The following is an 11,051-nucleotide window of genomic DNA, read 5'->3' on the forward strand; positions in this document are numbered from 1 at the left end:
TGGTGGTTTCAGAATTCCCTACGTGGTGTTTTTTGGAAGTTTTATCTCAACCCGCCATGGTACCGTGCGCGGGTTACAAAATTTACGCGGGAGGGAGGTCCCATCGGACTCCCGAAGAACCATTGGATCATGATCATGCGATGACAGTTTTTTAATTACTATTATATTTTCTTAAATTCTAAGAGGTGCGGCTGTGCTAATTAGCTCTTCCTAGTGCACACGCATGCACGTCGTCGATCCGCAATCACGATCTCCATGTGTGCCACGGTCGGAGCGAATCGTCCGAGTTAACTAAACTGCTTGGGCACACGGCGGAACATGCTTCACTATCTCTCTCGGGAAAAGACAAACTAGCACAATCCTATTTTCCCCGTCGAGCAAAGGTGGCGAAGAAGTAAAGGAGCGCCGGTGACGACGCCCGAGAGGTGGACGGGGAGGTGGCAGACTAGAGGAGCCCGACAAGGCGGTCAGCGGGGATGTAGAGGAGATGCTTCGCTATCTCCTCCCCCTCTTTCTTTGATTTGGAGCTTGGGTCATCAAACCGTCGCGGCTCCATCGGGGAAGGCCGTCATGGAGCCCATGCTAGAGGGCGACCTGGTGCTTAGGCCAACTCCAGCGCACGACACAAACGGACGTCCATTTGGCCCGAATTCTGTTTGTTTCGGGCGGACAATAGGGTCGTGTCCGGGCCTTTTCTGGGATATGGTGGGACGCTTTTTTTGGCCGCATCATGTCCGCCTCCTTTTTCAAACGCAAATATTTAAATAACAACGACCCGTACTTCATGTCATCGGCCCTAGTTCACGTCGGCAACACAACCAGCCTACACGACCTCATCAGCAACACAACCAGTGGCCGGCAACACAACCATCCTCCAAAACGAATAGTTTTGTCGCCGACAACACAGCCAGCCGCCAAAATGAATAGGTTTGTCGCCGGCACACAGCTAGCGGCCGCAACCCATGCTAGCCTCCAAAAAGAACGGCCACGGCCGAACAGACCACCTAGTTCAGGTCGTCGGCGTCGAACATCTCCTTCTGCAGACCTCGAACCAGCTCCTCGTCTTCTCGCTCATCTTGCTCAAGTCGACGCTCATGATCGCTAGCACCACCTCCTTTGCTTTTGTTGCGGCATTGGTGGCCTTGATGTCAAGCTGCCTCTGTCGAGACGCCTCCTCCATGTCGATATTCCTATTCTTGGCTGCCTCCTCCATCTCAAACTTCTTTGTTTGAAGCTCCAGGTATTTCTTCATTTGCTCCTCTTTGCCTCGTCCATCATTTCCTTTGAGACATCATGTCGTGCAAAGTCTCATACAAGGCAAAGGATGCCGCATCATGCTTGTCGTCCATCTTGGAGTTGGTCTTGCCCCTCGGCCTCCTCAACACCTCACCATCTCCACCTCCGGCCAACGCGACCGTCTTCTTGCCTCTCTTCCTTTGAAGTTCGCGGTATCGATCTTTGAACTTAGGGCAATTGTTGATGATCCTCCAACAATGTGTAAGAGTGAATGGCTTGTTATTGTGCCGGGCCTTGAATGCTTCCAAAGATTGAAATGCCTACATGATCAACAACAATTGGACATGCAAACATAGAGAAGGCCGAAGTCATGGCCGTAGCAACGGAAGATAAGAGACCATACCATGTCCCCAATGCCAAGACCACTCACAGGACGTGCTTCAACACTCTCAAGTGCGTCACAATACTTATTGCATTCTTGTTGGATGAACAACCACCTCTTTTGAATCAAGGTGATGCCACGTTCGCTCGTAAATTGGTAGGGTGGAAACAACTTTCTTTCATGGAATGTTTTTTGAATTCTCGTCCAAAAACCAAGTCTCTTTTGTTGCGCACCTATCCTCTGATCTTGGCCAACCTCCATCCAACTTTCGCAAATCAACTTGTCCTCTTATTTTGAGCACAATCCCGTATGAATGCTCTTCTTCCTCTCGTGCTTTCGCTCTTTGGGTGAGCTCGTCGATGAACAATGGCTCGCCCACAATATCGATGCCTCCTCTTCTTCATCACTTTCACCTTCGCAATAGATGTCATCATCTTCATGCCATGAGTCACCATGGTCGTCGGCCTCAAAGTATTCATCGGCAACGTACTGGCCACATCCATCCTAACTCTGGGTCTACTCGGGATCGAAGGCATCGCCATGCCCACCCATCTGGAAGACCGCGCCATAGTCGTCGTAGATGACATTCTCCATGAACTAGTTGTAGAAGAAGACCTCAATCGTTGGCGTGGGTGTTGGCATTTCGCCGAACAGGTTGCGGGGGGACGGCATGGTGGCCGTAGACGGCGGCCGTGCTTGCTTTCTTTTCATCTCTATGGACGGACGGGCGCTGTTGCTGGACCCCGGCGTGACATTGAGGTCGATGATGGCCGAGGGTCGTGGGGTGGGCGGCGCGATCACGCCAACGTCCGGCAAGGGGCACTGCCGAGGCTGGGCGACTGACGAGCCTGTGCTCGCCGGGCCGACATACGCTGCCGAGAAGCTCCCGCAAGCATGAGGATGGTGTGCGCTTTGTTGACGATGGCCTCCTTCCCGTTGACGTTGACCTTGTGCAGTGCAGCCTCCAACGCAAAGCTCGAAGTTGGCCTTATGTGCCACATGTCGGTTCCTCCTCTTGACCGATTTCGCGTCCAGCTTTGCGAGCTTCGCTAGTGTGAGTCCTGACCGCGGCTTCATCAGACCCTTGGTTGCCTTCTTCTTCACCTTTCGGGGCTGGTCGGCAGCCTGGCCGCCGGAATTCGACAGGGCATCGGCCATGGTGGGAGGGTGGTGGGCCGAGGGAAGGTCGGGAAGTGGGAAGGTTTTGGGGGGTGGCGCGAAATGGGGCGTCGGGCGGGTGCTTTGTGCCACCGATGGGCGGCCCAGGGGAGGACAAGCGCGTGCATCCCTCCCGTCCACACGCGCGTCCCACCGGTCCGCGCGCTCTCCCTTTCACCTCAAATGCGGCCCAAACTTGGGCCGGGGATGGGTAGAAGTGGACAGAAAATGGACAAAGTCCGTTTGCGCCCGCACGTTGGGCCGTCTGGTATGTCCATTTTGCCCCCAAACGGACGCACCCGGACAGGATGGGGTCCCGCGTTGGAGTTGGCCTTAGGTTAGCCCACGGCGGCTCATTCGTGTTGTCCGCCGGCACCAAGTGCTGATCCGCACATCCTCTCGCAACGGTCGCCCTTCCCGTGGTATTCCGACTGTGTGGCCTAGGATATGGCGCGACGGTAACCCCGAAGGACTCGCGCGGGAAGCAGTACTGGTTCGGGTCCTTCGCGCAGATCGCGTCCATGACCTACACCTGCAACGACTTGCCCGAGTGTTGCATCTCGCACCTGTGCGTGTGATGTGTTCCTCGCTCGCTCGACAACTTGCACCAAATTGATTTGTGAGATGTGAGTGGGTTGATTTGTGCTTTGCACTTCTATTGTTCTCTTACACAATCCATCTAAAGACTTGGTCTGAACCTAGATATAGTTGGATGCAGTTAAGTGCCGAACTGACGAGATGATTGATAACCCACAAGTATAGGGGATCAATTGTAGCCTTTCTCGATAAGTAAGAGTGTCGAACCCAACAAGGAGCTAAAGGTAGAACAAATATTCCCTCAAGTTGTATCGACAACCGATACAACTCTACGCATGCTTAACGTTCGCTTTACCTAAAACAAGTATGAAACTAGAAGTACTTTGTAGGTGTGATAGGATAGGTTTGCAAGAAATAAAGAACACATAAATAAAAACTAGGGGAGCTAAGATAAAGAAACAACTAAGTTGGTCTTAGTAGAGATCTTTTTGTCACAAGAAGGTTATTTGTCCCTAGGCAATCGATAACTAGGCCGGTAATAATTATTGCAATTGTATATGAGTGAGAGGCATAAGCTAACATACTTTCTCTACTTGGATCATATGCACTTATGATTGGAACTCTAGCAAGCATCCGTAACTACTAAAGATCATTAAGGTAAAACCCAACCATAGCATTATAAGGTATCAAGTCCTCTTTACTCACATATGCAGCAACCCACCTACTCGGGTTTATGCTTTTGTCACTCAAGCAACCCACCATAGGCAAATCATGAACACATTGCAACACCTACAGCAGGGATCCCTCACACTTGCACGACACGCACAGCACCATAGGATAGCACCAATAATAAAATGCAACTCAAACCAATCATGATCATCAATCAACCCATGTATAGGACAAAATGGATCTACTCAAACATCATAAGATAGCCATATTGTTGGAGAACGTTGCATGGGTAACAAAACATTTCCTACGCACACGAAGACCTATCATGGTGATGTTCATCTACGAGAGGGAGATTGGATCCACATACCCTTGTAGATCGCTAAGCGAAAGCGTTAATAAACGTGGTTGATGTAGTGATACGTCTTCACAATCCGTCCCATGAACCATCCCACGATCCGTCCCACGAACCGTCTTGCGATCCGTCCCACGATCCGTCCCGATCAAGTGCCGAACGGACGGCACCTCCGCGTTCCACACACGTACAACTCGATGACGATCTCCGCCTTCTTGATCCAGCAAGAGGGGCGGGGAAGTAGATGAGTTCTCCGGCAGCGTGACGGCACGCCGGTGATGGTGATGATCTATTCCTGCAGGGCTCCGCCCGAGCTCCGCAGAAAACCGATCTAGAGGAAGAACTACGAACTAGAGGAGAGGGCAGCATGTGGCAAAGTTGTATCTCAAAAGCCCTAAACCTCTAGTATATGTAGGAGGAGGGAGGAGGCAGCCTTGGCGCGCGAAGGGAGTCTTCCTTGGTTCGGCCGAAGTGGAGGAGGGAGGAGTCCTCCTCCAATACCACTTGGATTAGAACTCCTTCCTTAATTTCCCACCTCTTTTAGATTTTCCATTTTTCCTCATGGGTTTTCCTTGGATGACTTTGTCAGCCCATTATGCCTTATTGCACATCCAATAAACCCACATTGACCCCTTGGGGCGTGGTGGGCCCACCCAGTGGGCCCCCGGAACCCATTCGTCACTCCCGGTACACTGTCGGCAATGCCCGAAAACCTTCCGGAATCCAATACCAAACTTCCTATATATAAATCTTCGTTTCTGGACCATTTCGGAACTACTCGTGACGTCCGGGATCTCATCCTGGACTCCGAACAAAACTTCGGTCACCAACACATATAACTCAACTATACCGAAACGTCACCGAACCTTAAGTGTGCAGACCCTGCGGGTTCGAGAATTATGCACACATGACCTGCGACACTTCTCTGGTCAATAACCAACAGCGGGACCTCGATTTCCATATTGGGTCCTACATATTCTATGAAGATCTCTATCGGTTGAACCTCTATGTCAAGGATTCATATAATCCCGTATACTATTCCCTTTGTCCTTGGTATGTTACTTGCCCGAGATTCGATCGTCGGTATCACCATGCCTAGTTCAATCTCGTTACCGGTAAGTATCTTTACTCATTACGTAATACAAGATCCCATAACTAACTCCTTCGTCACATTGCTTGCAAGGCTTGTTGTGATGTTGTATTACCGAGTGGGCCTCGAGATACCTCTCCGTCACACGAAGTGACAAATCCCAGTCTTGATTCATGCCAACCCAACAGACACCTTTGGAGATACCTGTAGAACACCTTTATAGTCACCCAGTTACATTACAACGTTTGATACACACAAGGTATTCCTCCGGTGTCCGGGAGTTACTTGATCTCATGGTCATAGAAACAGATACATTGACATGCAGAAAACAGTAGCAATAAACTGACACGATCATATACTACATTTATAGTTTGGGTCTTGTCCATCACATCATTCTCCCGATGATGTGATCCCGTTAGCAAGTGACAACACTTGTCTATGGTCAGGAAACCTTGACCGTATTTGATCAATGAGCTAGTCAACTAGAGGCTTAATAGGGACAGTGTTTTGTCTATGTATCCACAGATGTATTTGTGTTTCCAATCAATACAATTATAGCATGGATAATAAACGATTATCATGAACAAAGAAATTTAATAATAACTAATTTATTATTGCCTCTAGGGCATATCTCCAACACATACATCATTGGGAAATAATATATAGCGTTGAGCACCATGTTTAAGGAGAGATTGCAGCGAGGATAAGGGGTGTTACACCACTGCATAGAGGAGGAGAGAGTTGGTGATGACGGCGGTGAATTTGTTGGTGTAGATCATTGTCACGATCATGGCCCCAGCGGCGTTCCGATGCCACCGGGAGAGAGGGGAGACAGCCCCAATACGTCTCAAAGGTATCGACTTTTCCAAACACTTTGCTATTGTTTTGGCCTCATTATTGCATGATTTGAATGAAACTAACCCGGACTGACACTGTTTTCAGCAGAGCTACCTGTATGATTTTCTTGTGTGCAGGAAAATGGATTTTTAGGTGTCCCGGAAAATTCCGATAAAAAATAGAGAAAATCCACGCATCAGGAGGAACCCTTGGCCAGAAGATGGGCCAGAGGGGCCACCAGGCCTCCACACGACCTGGTGGTGCGGCTTGCCCCCTGGCCGCGTAGGGAGGCCGCCTGGGTGGGTACAACCTCCTCTGGTGCCCTACCTTAGCTCCTATTTTTACCCGTGATGAAAAAATCCCAGAACAGAAGTCATTTTGCAAGTTCTCGACGCGGAGCCGCCGCCAACCTCAGTTCTTCTCCGGGAGAGCTAATCTCAAGGCTGCCTTGGCCTCCGGAGAGGGGAAATCGTCGCCATCGTCATCACCATCACCACTCCATCACCCTTCCATGGCTTCCCCTTTCATGTGTGAGTAATTCCCTATTGTAGGTGAAGGGGATGGTAGTGATTGGATGAGTTAGATCATGTAATAGTTCGTCGGATTGTTGGGGGCATGTTGCCTATCATCTACTATGGTGTTTATCATCTTTGCTACTACTTGTCACTTTGGGCCCGAGTGCCATGATTTCAGATCTGAATACCTTATGTTTTCATGAATATATTTGTGTTCTTGATCCTATCTATGAGTAGTATGCACCAATTATAGTCCGGAACCGACGATCTCAATGGTGACAACTTGGGACACCAAAGGGGATAGACTATAGTTTGAGGACTCCATGTATGCATTGCTTGTTAATGCTTTGTTCCGGTGCTCTTTGACGGGAGCACCTTAATGTAACGACCAAGATGCGGTCCTTTCCGATCTGGGGGTCGAGGCCCCGAATAGGAAATAAGCGCATCTAAGCGTTTCGCAAGCAAGTAACACATCACAAATAATAATAAAAGTAGACAATTCGGGATTCAATTGTCTTCTCATTAATAACTCAGAGTACATCACAAATACAATCAAGGTAGTTCTGCTACGGACTATAAAAACATAGAAATGCTATGCTACCCTGCCTGCAGGCCCACGATCACGACCACGCCTCAGTCCTCTGGATAGTTCACGTAGAGGCGGTCTGTCTCCTCGTCGTACTGCCACGCCAGCTGGGTGCCGTTGGGATCATCTGTCTCTGGGGTACCTGTACCTGTTGGGAGTTTCGGAGGAATCCGTGAGCCACGGGGACTCAGCAATCTAAGACCTTGGTGCCAGAACTAGTCATGTTATTAGGAAGGGTAAGGGTGAAGTGTATAAGGTTGCAGCATCCTAAGCTTGATGTAGTGGCTATCTTACGTAAAGCAATTATGAAGGTGGTCTACACTCGGTCGTGAATACTTGATCACTAAGTGATCCTGAACACGTACCTACGGCATTCATAACCCCACCGTGTTCCCGATCGAAGAGAGATCTTTGAGGGGACAGTCACGGTTACGCACATAGTTGGCAATTTTATTAGCTTATGTTTGAGTTATCTAATACCGGATGTTAACAAAATATTCCAAGTTGCCACATAACCGCGGGAACGGCTTTCCGAAAGATTAAACCCTGCAGGGGTGCTCCAAGTAGTCCATCACAAACATACACAGGCCGCAAAGGCATCCTCTATCACAAATCTTGTGATCTCGTCGGATTCCTTAGAGGAAAACCTCAACTCTGGGGGAAACCAAAGCTTCACTGGGATTCCTATACGCAAGATATACCGCTAAGGTAAGGCAAGGCTAGCAGGACCTCCCATCATGTCGACGACCCTGATAAGAGCCGCGTATCTCAGTCTCAGGACACGACGGATGAGCTAGACGTCGGGATGGCTAAACCTCTGGGTGACCAGTGGGGCCCCGGACATCGCTCAGGTGGGACCAACACTCATGAGGAGCACTAGCCCGGGTTGTTGATTAAATTCCTCGGGGTAGCTATTCCCTATGCAGATTATTATGTGATTAGCAGATTAAAACCAATGTTGGGTCCTGCCGGACAAGCCTTAGCATTACGCAATTTATCGAGGGGGTCCCCATAACAACCCCGGACGTTTTAGGAGCGATCATTATGGAATCAAACACCGGTAGCCGGTAACTAAGGCGGCAATAATGGAACAAAGCACCCGACAAAAGGCCAGGCCTTCCGTCATTTACCAAGTATATAGGTGCATTAATTAAATAACAGAATTTAAGATAATGATATCAAGCTCATGTTATCACATGAGTCAAAGCACCTGCATCTAGCAACGCTAACATTAGTAGCTGAGCAAAGCCTACTTAGCCATTCAAGTTTTGCTAGAAAGGGATCAGTGTATGGGTTCATGGCATATCAAGAGGCAATTTAATTCAGTGGTAGGCAGCGAGTATTATGACATGGCAACGCAAACTAGCATAACAAGTCTAGAGATGGAATCAAGGTCATATCATCTTGCCTGTGATATCCTCAGCTTGGAATGGTTCTTGTTTGTCCTGCACGTACTCTCCCGAATCCACGTACTCGTTCTCCGATCCCGGTGCTACCCAACATAAGAATAACAACCAATGAACACCAACACCACAAGATGCAACAATCACATGATGCATGAGATGAAAAATGAGCATGCATCACTGTTTCTATCACTAGCACAAACAAAAGAAACTACTACAGGTTTCTGGACAGAACTGTGCACTAAGCTATTTTGACATGCATGAGAATGACATGATCAGATGCGTCTCGTGAAAACGATGCAAAACCATATAAAGAACATTACAATCGGAGCTACGGATAAACGGGAATCAACGAAACAAGATATGAAGCCCTACATGTCAAAACCAACACCACACACTCCAATGGCACAAATATGGCATTCCCAGGTTGCCAAGACATATAACAACCCAACATGTATGGATTGGAGCAATTAATAACACCACAACATCAACTAATCACCCACATTCATCAAAAATGACTATACTACACAATCTGCCATAATCTGCAACTTAGCTCTTTATGAGCTACATGCAACATAGCTACAGCCCTCCAAATATGACAAATAATATATGTGGATGTAGCCAACCAAGAACACTACAAGAACCAGCAAGAATCACAACAAAAGGAATTAAACACAAGAAGATAAAAGGCCACAAACTTTCCCAAAACCATCAGATCTCACGGACTTGGTGAAAAATCCTGCACCTGACTTTCTGTCTTTGTTCTGAAGCTTTTTGACAGCAACCAAAACATAACCTACAGGACTCCAAATGATATGCAATTTGACAGGGAGCTTCACCAACATATCAGGTCCAAATACCTAGCACTGAACTAAGGCTGGATCACAACACAATAACCAGCACAACCTCATCTACAGGAGAAGCAAATGTTTCCAGATTCCCAGACTTAGTGAAATTCCAGATTTCACTAAACTGGAATTTTCAGCCACATGCCCACTTTGTCTAGGCATAGATTGCACACAAGTAACACCAAGTGATAAATGACACCACTATAGTGCAAAGCAAAACTCCTACTACTATCACACAAAAGCTCATGCCCTTGGGCTCCACCTATTCCATGGAAACAAAGAGCAAACTTGCAACAAATCTGAATATGTCAACTCTTTAAAGTATCCTAATGGCAAAACTAGCTTTACCACTGGATTCCTTGGGAGATTCTACCACAAAATCATACATAATATGTGGGCACTTATTTGGAACAAGTGACCACAATTAAGGAAGAGGAAACTACTCCAAATCATGACTAGTAAATAGTGCATCATTTCATGTAGTTCCTCTATATCAACTACTACATGGTTGAGCTCATGTGCACAATGACAAAGTGACATGGGGGTTTGAACCCCATGTTTGTGTCATGCACATCAACTTCATAACCACTACTACCAAGCTATCCACACAAACAACATACCATGCCCTCTCACATATGGTCATGTGAAGGTGCAAAGCTTGCTTGCAAAGGTGGAATGCGTCTCACACACACATCTCCACATCCACATGCACACAAGTATATGCACACTAAGTCAAACAAGCACAAAATCATGCATATCCCCAAACACCACATTCCAAGGCACATGAGCCCTAGCCCATGAGTTTGATATGCACAACACCCATGCACCACAATCCCCTCATGTAGGTGTGCACACACACACACCACCTTCAAAAATGCACCCATACAACCACTACAGCTAGTGCAAACACCCACACAATTCTAACATACACGTCCACATATAACCTACACTTGCAGCAACAAGGGCACCATAAAAACAAGATGAAAAACAAGCATTTCATCTACTGATCTCCTCCTGTAAAATTGTAGCTAGCAGCTAACACTTTACTGCAAGGGGAAAAAATAACACAGGAAAATAAATGACAGGCCTGGGAGGGGGTCGAACCCAGGCCCTTTCAGCAACCTTTCTCTGTTGTTGCCACCCTACTACTGATCTTGCTTCGACAGAGAAGAAGCAAATCACAGGCTATCTCTCTGGCGCTGCTAGCACCATAGGCCGAAAATAACAAGACAAAAAGGGGGGAAAGGTGCCCTACAGGGGATTCGATCCTTGCACCTCTGGTTTACATACACAAGCGCCAACCACTGCGCTATGTGAAGTTTACTGATAGGGGAGGGACCTGAAACGAGTAATACCATCGCTCTCGCTGTCCCTGCACCACATTTGAGCGCCGACGACACAGAAGACGCCGGAGCGAACAACTGCTACCGCCGCGCCA

This window comes from Hordeum vulgare, chromosome 2H (assembly GCF_904849725.1).
Source record: "Hordeum vulgare subsp. vulgare chromosome 2H, MorexV3_pseudomolecules_assembly, whole genome shotgun sequence".
In the NCBI taxonomy this organism is placed as follows: Eukaryota; Viridiplantae; Streptophyta; class Magnoliopsida; order Poales; family Poaceae; genus Hordeum; species Hordeum vulgare.